Below are 11,771 nucleotides of genomic sequence, written 5' to 3' on the forward strand. Positions count from 1 at the left end.
TTGATATTACAAAAGGTGTGTTTTTTTATTGTACGACTCATGCACATGACTAAGAAGATATGATTACAGAATGAGAACCAAGAGCCGACGATATTGAATTTCAGGGAATAATTTTATTTTTAGTCTGTCCAAGTTTATTCAGATCGGAACTAAAAAGTACTACGTTAGTAAGTTAGTACAAGAGAAGACATGACTATGAGATAAGAAAATGTGACAGTTCCCTCTTAGGTTATATGATTACGTGTTTACCCCAAATGTGTGTAGTTTTTCATGGTTATAAAGTGTATAGAAAGTTTGGGGTTAGGTATTTCAATCTTTCATTAAGAGAGACGTAATTGCCCTAAGTTTGATCCATGTCTATAGCTCAGAAAAGATAGCATATGACCGTAGATTAGGGTTGGATGATGAGAAAAGTTTGAAATAACCTTATGTTTCACTTTAGTATTCAGAGCAGAACAAGAGAACATGATGCTAGCAAGTGGTTAGTAGAAGAACAATAAGTAAGTTTTGAGTAAATACAGTGAATTAGCAATTTCAGCAGAGCTAGTAGAGGTACGATTTGATTTCCTTAGTTAGGTTAACATTAGTGAGTGGGTATCATTTTGAATACATCAAATGTGTGTTAGAACCCAAAGAATTTAAGTTAAATTCGAAGTATAGTGATAAGTTGCAGGAGAAATCAGCTAAGCCATAAGAGAGCAAACTACAGAAGAATAACCTTTTAGAGTTATCAAAAAGGGTCTCCCTAAGATTGTCAGTGTGAGCAGAGTTAAGTCGTTAAGGCAGAATACATCAGTTAAAAATATATTAGTTCCCAGTCCACATAAGTAATTCGGTTTTTCCTAGCAAGAAAGATTACTCAGAAGGGAGTCGAAAGATGAGTCGTCGGCGACGTAAAGTGCAAAGAATTACAGAAGATAAGCAAAGTCGATTGGGTCCCAACAAGAGAGCATGATCCGTAAGTATAGATCTTAACCTTTGGTCTAAGGGAGAGATGTATACATCGTCGATAAGTCCAGTTGAATCTTTGAAAACTCGAAGGGTTAGCATGAGAAATGAAAAACCTCAGTTTAGTAATGAGGGCATAAAGAGATTTTCACGACCCAACTAGGGGCCATGACGGGTACTCGGAGCTGACTACCTGGCACCGCTTATCATACTGACTAACATACTCAACTTGGGCATATATATCATTTTCAACACAAACTTATCATGAACAATCTCCAACATCTCCCAAAACATATATAAGCATAGGCCCATAAGGCTACAAAAATGATGTATATAATCTACAATGAAGAAGTCATATAACACCTACAACCCTCGCATAAGTATCTATGAGCCTCTAACTGAAGACTGAAATCATAAGGATGGGACAGGACCCCGCCATGCCCAATATATACACAAAAGAATGTACCAAGGAGTGGCAACTCCGGAGTAGTGGAGTGTTCCTGCAAAACTGTTGAATAAGCTCCTAGGCGTCTGCGCCGTCTCTCGGTCTACCTGTGGGCAGGAACACAACATCCATAAAGAAAAGGACGTTAGTACGAACAATCTACTGAGTATGTAAGGCATGTATAATAACATAGTAATGAAATATGGAAAGCATAAAAATAAATATAACTGTAACTGCTTGCCTCTTGAGGCGAAAACATGCATGCTCACTTTTACCTTTAAAACATATCACATATACTTTCATAAGCTGTCTGAATCAATAACATCATTAGCCAGCGTCCGAACCTTGTCGCCCACTAGTGGTGTCATGCTCGGCCAAATAGGCACGGTGTTATCATTATCCATAAGCCGCCCACCTGAATGGTGTCATGCCCGGCCAAATAGGCACGGTGTTATCATTATCCATAAGCCGCCCACCGGAGTGGTGTCATGCCCGGCCAGCTAGGCGTGGTGCAGTCATACATATACATAAGCTAAAGCATGCATGGAAGCTCAAATAAAAGCTATAAATCCATCGGAGCGGCGTAAGGTCGGGAACCTCCGATTACATTATGGAACATCATCACTAGGTCTCACCTCAAAGGAACTATATTATGAGATGAGGTAACAACAAGAAGTGACATCAATGGAATCATAAGTATAAGAATATCAAGCTCATCATAGCATCATTATCATCATCACTGTCATGGAATATATCTCATCTCTATCTCATAAGAAGCTCTCAAGAATCTTTAACTTTCGACTTTGGAATGTAAGAAGGTCATGGGAATAGAAAGAAGTCATGCCTTTGAAAGAAGGGGGCTAGCCTTACATACCTTTATATCTCTTTGACTCTACCGTCTAATTTTTTGCCTTTCAAGCTCGCGATTCTACCTTCAAGAGAATTTGCACTAAGATTAGACAATCGGAAACATACTTCATCTTAAACCAAAGCAACTAAGATTTAATGGCAATTTTGTGGCATTTCCTTTGTTTTGACAACTTCTTCCCTAAAATAGGACAACTCCCAAACATCAATAAGGACATCCATAATATCATAATCAATAGATTTTTTAAGTTAACATTGTTTACTTCTCAGACCCACCTTCAAAATCATCCATAACCACAACTATAATACAACACCCTATTCATTCTCATATATTACTCCTTTAACATCATTTGTATTATTCATCACAAGATTGTACTCATAACATGTCAAGAACTATAATTCAAGTCAAGTCATTATTCAAGAATATCACTATTTCCATGTTTGCACTCCATATTCTTCTTCCTTCCATAATCCAAGTCTTTCAACCACTCAATATTTTTAATAACATGAATTGAACATTAAACTCACCTTTAATGATGTAGAAATGAACTTTGGATGATAATACTTCACTTGGAGAAAACTCCACTTCAATACAAAAGGGCTTCTTGATCTCCACAAACCCTAGTGAGCATCTATACCCTTGATTTTTACTAATTCTTGGTGTTTAATCCTTGATTTTTCTTGGATATATAATGATATGATGTGAGGAACATTCTAGAGCTTTCAAGACTTAGAGAGAGAATGAAATCTGAAAGTTAAGAGCATGGCTCGTCTATTTATAGCAGGAACCAGAAAATTCCAGAAAGGCGGTTCGACGGGCGGGTCGATGACCCGTCAACGTGTCAACGGTCCGTCGACTGGCTCCGTTGGCTCACGCCTGCAAATGCTTGATCGCAAAAACGCAGGGACGGTACACATCGACGGTCCGTCGACATGTCGACGGCCCATCGACCGTGACTGGTGCCTGCAGACTTTTTCCTAATTCAGTTCAGATTTCGCCGATTTGATCCGCTCAACTTATAGTCCTATAAATTACCAGGAATACCTGCTGGTACACTTGTACACAGGGTAAGACACTCTTTTCCTTAACTTTCTCCAACAAGCTCTCCTCTCTCTCCTCAAGTGTCTTTGGAATCTTAATTAAAATTATTAAGTATCCCTTCTTACTTGTGGGGACACCGTAAACACCATAACTTGCGTTAGTCTGTCTACCGCGCAACAACTTGAAATTCTGAGGTGTAACAGAGATAGTCTCCATAAGGAATGTGCCTCGCGTGCACAAGAAGCACGGAGTGAGTAGAATGATCGTCGATCGACTTGTTAAGCTTATTTATTGTCGATTAGGAGATCACAAAAAAGCTATGAGATTATGCCAAGTCAAGTGTTACATGGATGGTACAATTACATGAGACTCCAATCTTCAGGGTGCTGGTCAAGGACTTCGCGCACAATAATATTGTGAGTATTTTCGTGAAGTACCTCAGAAAGACATCAAATATGGAAAGTTTATCTCATGTTGAAGGTGATAAGAGAACTATGGTGAAAGAAGCTCATCGATTAGAAAATCTAGGAGTTCGAATTTTGGACCCCTAAGATGGTAGATTTGTTGGAAAAAAATAGAGCTAAATCCTCTTTAGTAGCTGAGCTCAAAAGGAAATCAATTACATGATCCTTATCTATTATAACGAAAGGAAGGGGTTCACAAGCACAAATCCATGGCTTTCGTGCAAGGGGAAGATGATGGTACTCTAAATATCACACCCCGAACTATGGCATGGGCGTAACACGACACTCGATGCCTGACTACATGTGACCGAGCGAACCAACTGGCTGGCTGAATCAACATGAGGTATACAAGTATACTGAAAGTGGAAATATAAATTAACACATGCCGATCTACTAAAAAGTCTGACTGAAATAATCACAAATGTAGAATACTAAAGATAAGTTTGAATCATGACAATGTAGCCAACATGGCTAACATAGAAGTCTGCAAGACTCTGAATAACTATTACTCTAGTCTATGAAGCCTCTGAAGAGTACTGAAATACTGACTGTTTACTGGAACAAGGACGGCGGTATACATGACTGTTTAAAATACTGAAAAGACTGTAAATAAGATAATGCCCCGAAAGAACTGGGGCTCACCATGCAGCTGATACGAGAATCCTAGCGAGCAGATTCGTCATCTTGTAAATCGTTACCTACTTCGTGAGATGCAGGCCCCGGGAAAAAAGGACGTTAGTACATTTGAATTGCACTAGTATGTAAAACTAACTGAAAGAATAAATAGATGTTGGGTGCTCAGGAAAGGGCAGCCCAAGTCAATAAACAGATAACATATAGAAACTGAAACTGAACATACTGATAGCTGAACTAACAAGAGTAGTAAAGTCATAAGTACTTCCTGTTCTGAATATGGGACCACCTGTTCAACTGAGTTAATAATCTGTGGCCTCAGGCTCAAAATAAGTGCACAAATATGTGGCCTCGGTCCCAATTATACGTATACATAAACTGTGGCCTCGAGGCCAAATACAGGTGTTCAACATTCAACAATTTATATTAATAAACTAAGAATCATACTGTAATGCATAACACTAGAATACTGAACATTACTATGCTGAGACGTATTCATGAACTGATTATGGAGTTTAAAACATTAACTGTTCATAAGCATACTGAGTTTTCATGACTGAGACCCATTAGATATAATAACATTAGTCTATATTGATTACTGAGTTCAAGACATTCAGAATAACAGTCATGAATGAATTACGAAACTATATCATTTTATGAATAGAAGTTCTGAAGCTTTCCATGAAACTAAGGCTTAACTCTATTTCTGAGGCAATTTATATTAGTCGTAAAAGAACGTGGCATGGAGAGAATCATTAATATTCCCACACATAGAGATTTAGCCTTAAAGGGATTTCTTGAGAACCCTAGGTTAGAAATAAGAGAATCATTAATATTCCCACACGTAGAGATTTCTTGAGAACCCTAGGTTAGAAACAAGGGGTTTCTACTTAGAATCCATGTGTATAGGTTAGAATTCACTTAGGAACACTTGAAGTAGGCTTACCTTGATGTAGGAGGACGAGGAGAAGAGATAAAAGTCGTCCTAAGGCTTGGAGAACTAAAAAATTGAATAAAATTATTGAAAAACGTGACAAAGAAAGCCGAAAAACGATCTGTGTGGTCGTCTGCAGCGCATATCGCATTATGCTGCTCAGATGGTAAGCATATCAACTTTCATGAATGATAAATTATTTTTGAAGTGTGTTACATATCATGATATGCGACGCATAATGTGTTATGCGAACGCATATGCAAACGCATATATAAACAGTGAGCTGGGAAATTTAGAACGGGGATTTGACTCAAGATATGTGGTGCATATCTCGATCTGCGTTGCGTACCACCTTATGCGGCCCATATCACTCCAGCGTGTTACATCGTCTCCATCGTACAATTCAAATCACAAGTCAAGACTTAGCCCGAAGGCATGAAGTGTTACAATATCTCCCCCTTCAGATTATTCATCGTCTAATTATGGGTCATGGTTACGAACGTGGCTGGAGTACATGAATGTGAGGAAACTTGACATGAACATAGGGACTGAAATGACATGATTTCATGGAAAGATGAATACTGGGACATGAGTAATGAATACATGAACGTGAAACATGAGACATGAATATATAGTGGACATGACATGGATACGAAAGGTATTCACCTTAGATACTTTTTGCTTGCTCCTTTAATAAGTGCGGATATCTAGATTTCATGTCCTCTTCATCTTCCCATGTAGCCTTTTCAACCTTCTGACTCTCCATTACACTTTTACTGAGGCAACTTCCTTAGTCCTCAACTTGCGAACCTGACGATCAAGAATAGCCACAAGGACCTCTTCATAGGCTAGACAATCCCTCACCGTTATAGTCTCAGTAGGAACAACCAACGACGGGTCTCCACACACTTCGTCAACATGGATACATGCACTGGGTGCAGCAAAATCAAATCTTGCGGTAACTCAAGCTCATAGGCCACTTTGGGACTAAGTTTCCCTTTCTTTCCAAATCTCATAACACCTTTCATAGGTGAGAATTTTAGGAAAACCCAATCATCAACCTGAAACTCTAAATCTTTGCGCCGCATGTCCGTATAGGACTTTTGGAGACTCTGAGCCATTTTCAAATGCTCGTGGATCAACTTGACTTTTTCCATAGCCTGATAAACCTTTGGCCCTAACAACTCTGCTTCACCAACTTTGAACCACCCTGGGACACGGCACCAGCATACCTTAACGGTCTAACATGACCTGCCATGAAGTAGACGATGATATCCCTAAGGAAGCGGGGCTCACTAACTGAAACGAAGTGAATCCTAGCGAGAAGTCCTGTAGCCATATATATCTATACCTGCATTGTGAAATGCAGGTCCCCGGCAAAAAAGGACGCAAGTACATTTCAATTGTACTTGTATGTAAAACCAATTGAAAGAATAAATAGATGTTGGGTGCTCGGAGGAATGGGGAGGCCAAACATAAACATAAGATATATTTGAAAACTGAAGACTAAACCGAAACTAAAACATAAGGAGAACTGAACATAAGGAAATTCACCTGTTTATCTGAGTTCATAAACTGTGGCCTCGGGCCCATGCAATAGTATATAACATGTGGCCTTAGGCCCATATAATATGTGGCCTCGGGCCCATATAACATGTGGCCTCGGGCCCATATAACATGTGGCCTCAGGCCCTGATAACATGTGGCCTCAGGCCGTGATAACATGTGGCATCAGGCCTATTTAACATGTGGCCTCGGGCCCAAGTATATGCATTCATCATTCTGTAATTTATGACATGAGTATGTGAATTCATAGGTTTGTCATGTTATAGTTCTAACATGGATTCCGAGCATTACTATCATGAGACATGGAATCATGGACTGTTTATAGAATTTAGAGTGTTAGCTTTTCATAAGAATTCTGGGTTTTCATGACTGAGACTCACGGTATATCAAACATGATCCCACACTGATTATGTACTGAGTTCACGATGTTCGGAATGGCAATCATGAACGAATTACGAAACTATATTGTTTAAAGAATAGAAGTTGCGAAACTTTTCATAAAACTAAAGTTCTGAAGCTTTTCATTAAACTAGGGCATAACTATATTTCTTATGCAATTCGTAGTAATAGTGAAAAAACGTGCGTGGGGAAGATCAACAACATTCACACACGTAGAGAGTTAGCCTTACATACCTCAAACTCCCGCTAAACCACCCCCAAACGGAATTTCCAAGGTTCAACAATCACTCTACTATTGATTTAAATGATAAAGATTATAACTTTACACTTTTCTCTAAAATTTCCACCCTTTTCGAAAACTAGGGTTTTTAAGCCAAATTTGTGTTCTTGCTTGCATACGACTCACCCATGGTTTCTAACGATACATAGATGATATATAAACCCCAAAAGATCCCCATAACTATACTAGAATCGCAGAAACTTACCTTACGATGAATTCCCAACGATTCTCTTCTTCAACCGTTCTTGAATCGAATTCTCACAATCTGTGGAATAGATGAGGATTCTAGTGTTAATCTCTGTTAGATTGAAATTATAATAATCAATGGGGTTTGAGTAGGAACTCACCTTGGATGTTTTGGGGAAGCCCTAGGGTGTTTTCTCTCCAAAAGTTAGAATGTCGTGAGAAAAGTTTTTCGGAGTTGGAGATATATAAAATTCGAAAAAAATTGTACCAAGCGAAAAAAAAAATCTCAGCCTACATATTTTTCAAAGTTCTAGAAATTTTGCATGGCGCATCGCGGCCCGAGACGCGCACACCTTAATTTTCACTGAACTGATGATGTTCATTAAAATGGGCATAACTCCTAGCAAAGAGCTCCGATTGAGCTGGTCAATATATGGTTGGAAAGATATTTCAAAGGCTTAACACTTTCTTGGTTTATGTTTTCTCAAATTCCCAATGGATCTTCACGCAAACAGGCTGGAAGGAAGACCTATCATAAACTTAGTCGGTTTTACCGAATCTTATGCACCTCACTCTTTTTTATTTTAAAACAACTATTTACACCCAAACTCATCCTGATGGGACTTCACATGGCTAAAATATCACATTAATACTCATTTAACATATTCACACCTAACCCGGATCGATGGAGTGTTACAATTTTGGGTCGTGACAAGAGGATATATAACAAATAGACAGAATACATCGACAACCCCTTAAACTTGTTAGTAAATTTCATTTATACATTTAAACTATGACTCAATCCAATTGAGTACCATGAATACATGATAAAGTGCTCCTATTAGACACTTTATGCTCATATTTTGAATAAGTTTTTGTGCATGTTCTCTGTTACGTTGATAAGTTAATCACATAAAATATGTATCTTCTTATTTACACATCAGCATGAACTGAACCATGCATGAGGTTTTCAGCTTATTGAGGTTAATGCGTATAATTAAAGGAGGTGATATATTTTACGTGGTTAACTTAAATACGTAATGGACGCTTGAGAACACACATAAAAGATTTTTCAAAAATTTTGACCCAGAAGTGTCTAATAGAAACATTTCATCATATGTTCAGGTGCTCAGTTGAAACAAATCGTAGTTCGAGTGTCTAAATAGATTTACTGGCAAGTTTAAGGGGCTAACGATATATTCTACTTATAAATAAATATAATATTTATACAATCTTCTCATAGATTTTATACTTCCCAGCAGTTGTAAATAAATGCAATCATATCAATACAATCTTCTCATTAACTTTATAATCCACGGCAGTTATAAATTAAATACAATAGTTGATTATAATCTTTTCATGGATTATGTGCTTCAAAATTGCTATAAATACAATCACAAAGCTTAACACATGAAAATTCATAACTTCTCAGACTTTCTATGTTTTTCTTATCTAGTTTTATCTATAAGGAAACATTCCATGAAAAACTTTATTTTTGAAAGGCTTCATCAATCACGGGAAGTCCTTGTTCATAGCATATCAAATATGTTAAATATCAACTCTAGAGAAGTCTTTCTCATGAAATATAGAGCAAGGATGATGTCAAGTTGTCCCTCATTCTAATCATGGTAAAACTCTAATTGTAAATTCTTCTGTTATACTTTTTTATTTATTAGATTTTAACTTGTCATTTTCTTATAATTGCATTCTATCTTTATTGGCGCTTGCAATCTTTGTAAATTTTATAACTCTCTTCCTTGTCCCTCGTAAAATAAATTGCTTATTATATGCTTTACCCTATTAACTTGAACAAAAGATTTCCTTTTACGCACATTTTTTATAGATATTCTTTTGCACATTTTATCTTGCATTTTTTTATAGCTACATCCCTCTTAATAGCGTAATACCATTTTCTGCATGACACGTGCCATTCAAGGAGTGACACGTCTCAAGAGTAAGAAATATATATATATATATATATATATATATATATATATATATACTTTTTTCCTTTCATATTTGGAAGTTACATATCGTCCAAAAAAATGGTAGATCGCCGAGAAAATCATTAGGATATTATCATTCACTTGTGAAAAATCATAACACATTAAAACATGAAAATACTATTGTTGAATTTGTATGGGAAATAAATAGGCCTTCATCTTAACTTTTTGCATTTTCCTTCCTTATTTTTTGATGACTTTTAAGTATATTGCTACAGTTACGACGTTGATATGGCTTCCACAGCAATGAAAATTCATTCAAGGGAAAGGAGCGATTGAATGTAACGATAATGCTCATTCACATGACTTACTTTCTTTTAATTTTTCTCAAGCAGTGACTATAAATGCGGTTTCAATCTACGAGTATTGTCGAATGAGGGAAAAAATACGAAAAAGGGAAATGAGAGATTTAATGTAATAATAACGAGAATTTCGTTCACCTAACTTACTTTTCTTTAGGCTTTTGTATAAGGTAGTGAACATGAACGCGGTTTCAATATATGTTATTGCTGGTGAACGAGTGAAAGAAAAAAACACAAAAAAAAAAAAAAAAAGATGAAGGAAAAGAAGTGATTTAATGAAATGATAATTTTCATTCACCTAACTTACTTTCCTTAGTCTTTTGTCTCAAGTAGTTGAATATAAATGCGTTTCCAATCTACGGATATTGCCGAATAAGGGGAAAAATCCAAAAAGTAAAAAAGAAGGGAAATGAGCAATCTAATGTAATAATAATGAGAATTTCATTCACATGACTTACTTTTCTTTAGAATTTTATCTCAACCAATGAACTTAATAGTTTCAATCTATGTTATTGCAAAGGAACGAGTGAGAAAGAATAAAAATAAAAAATAAAAAATAAAAGGAAAAGGAGAGATTTAATGAAAAAAGAGTGATTTAATGTAATTGTAATGTTAATTCACCAGTCTACTTATTTTTGTAAACTTCTTTCTTGAGATTGGATCTTGACACAGAAAATTTATCTATATAACGATTCAATCGGCCGTCTTGAGTTTTAGAAACTCTTTCACCAATTTGAGACTTTCCGAGGTTCATTGGGTGATCTATAACTTGCAAGTATCGGTAGCATGAGCCCCGTGGGGCTCGGGAGCAATTTGGTATGCCTACTTTTTCACTCGAAACCTCAAGTTCATAAGAATTGACCAAACTATTTGAGAGTTTGAATTCATGAGTAAATGAAGGTTCTAAAAGGTTCGTAGGATGATTTTGGACGTGTTTGTAAATTTTGGTTAGTTTCTGAGGTGGCTCGGGCCGGTTTAGAACACATTCCGCATAAATTGCATTTTGAATGGAATATAAGAAACTCAACCCCTCATTTTGTTCATTGGTGGTCAAAAGAGTAATTCGACCACATGTTAGGTCCGTATCATTTTTTGTGACTTATACAAATTGGCTTCGTCCAATTCCGAGTACGTTTGATATGTCTCTGACCATTTTAAAGCAATTTGAGAGTCAGAGATTTTCAGTTGTCATCTAGTGCATCATCTGTAGATCAGTCATTCGCGAACAAGAAGAAGGCAACGCGAACACGTAGGGGAAAACTCGGGCTTGGTCCACGATCGTCGGAAGAAGCTTCTCGATTGCGAAGGAGGCTCATTAAGGTATTATAATAAATTTTTTCAAGACAACATGTCATTTCCACCATTTTTTAGTTTAGAGCTCAATCGGAGGGATTTTTCACCTACAAACTTTGGGTAAGTGATTCTAACTCAATAATGATCATTTTGCAAGGATACCACTAATTTACATGCCTAGATTCATGGATTTGAATGTGGGCGTTGAGATTTTAGCCCTCGGTCTAAAGAGTGAAATTTTGAGGATTTGATATCGGATTTTTTGTTTTGAGTACAATTTTGAACTCATACAAGTATGGGTAATGTGCTTATGTAATAAAGTTATGATTTTGACCACCAGGCTCAGATTTGACTTTTTGCTTGATTTTTTAGTCCAATTCGTTTTATATTGCAATGTGGATATCGTTAG

The 11,771-nt window shown here is 36.8% G+C and overlaps 1 long non-coding RNA gene across 1 annotated transcript; it reads left to right on the forward strand.

Moving 5' to 3' along the window:
• The first annotated feature begins 9,203 nt into the window (after positions 1 to 9,203).
• On the forward strand, positions 9,204 to 11,726 carry LOC132614174 (uncharacterized). The gene is made up of 2 exons (XR_009572200.1): positions 9,204 to 9,392; positions 9,986 to 11,726. It is a non-coding gene; the product is annotated as an uncharacterized LOC132614174 (long non-coding RNA).
• The last annotated feature ends 45 nt before the right edge of the window (positions 11,727 to 11,771 follow it).

This window comes from Lycium barbarum, chromosome 10 (assembly GCF_019175385.1).
Source record: "Lycium barbarum isolate Lr01 chromosome 10, ASM1917538v2, whole genome shotgun sequence".
Classification (NCBI taxonomy): Eukaryota; Viridiplantae; Streptophyta; class Magnoliopsida; order Solanales; family Solanaceae; genus Lycium; species Lycium barbarum.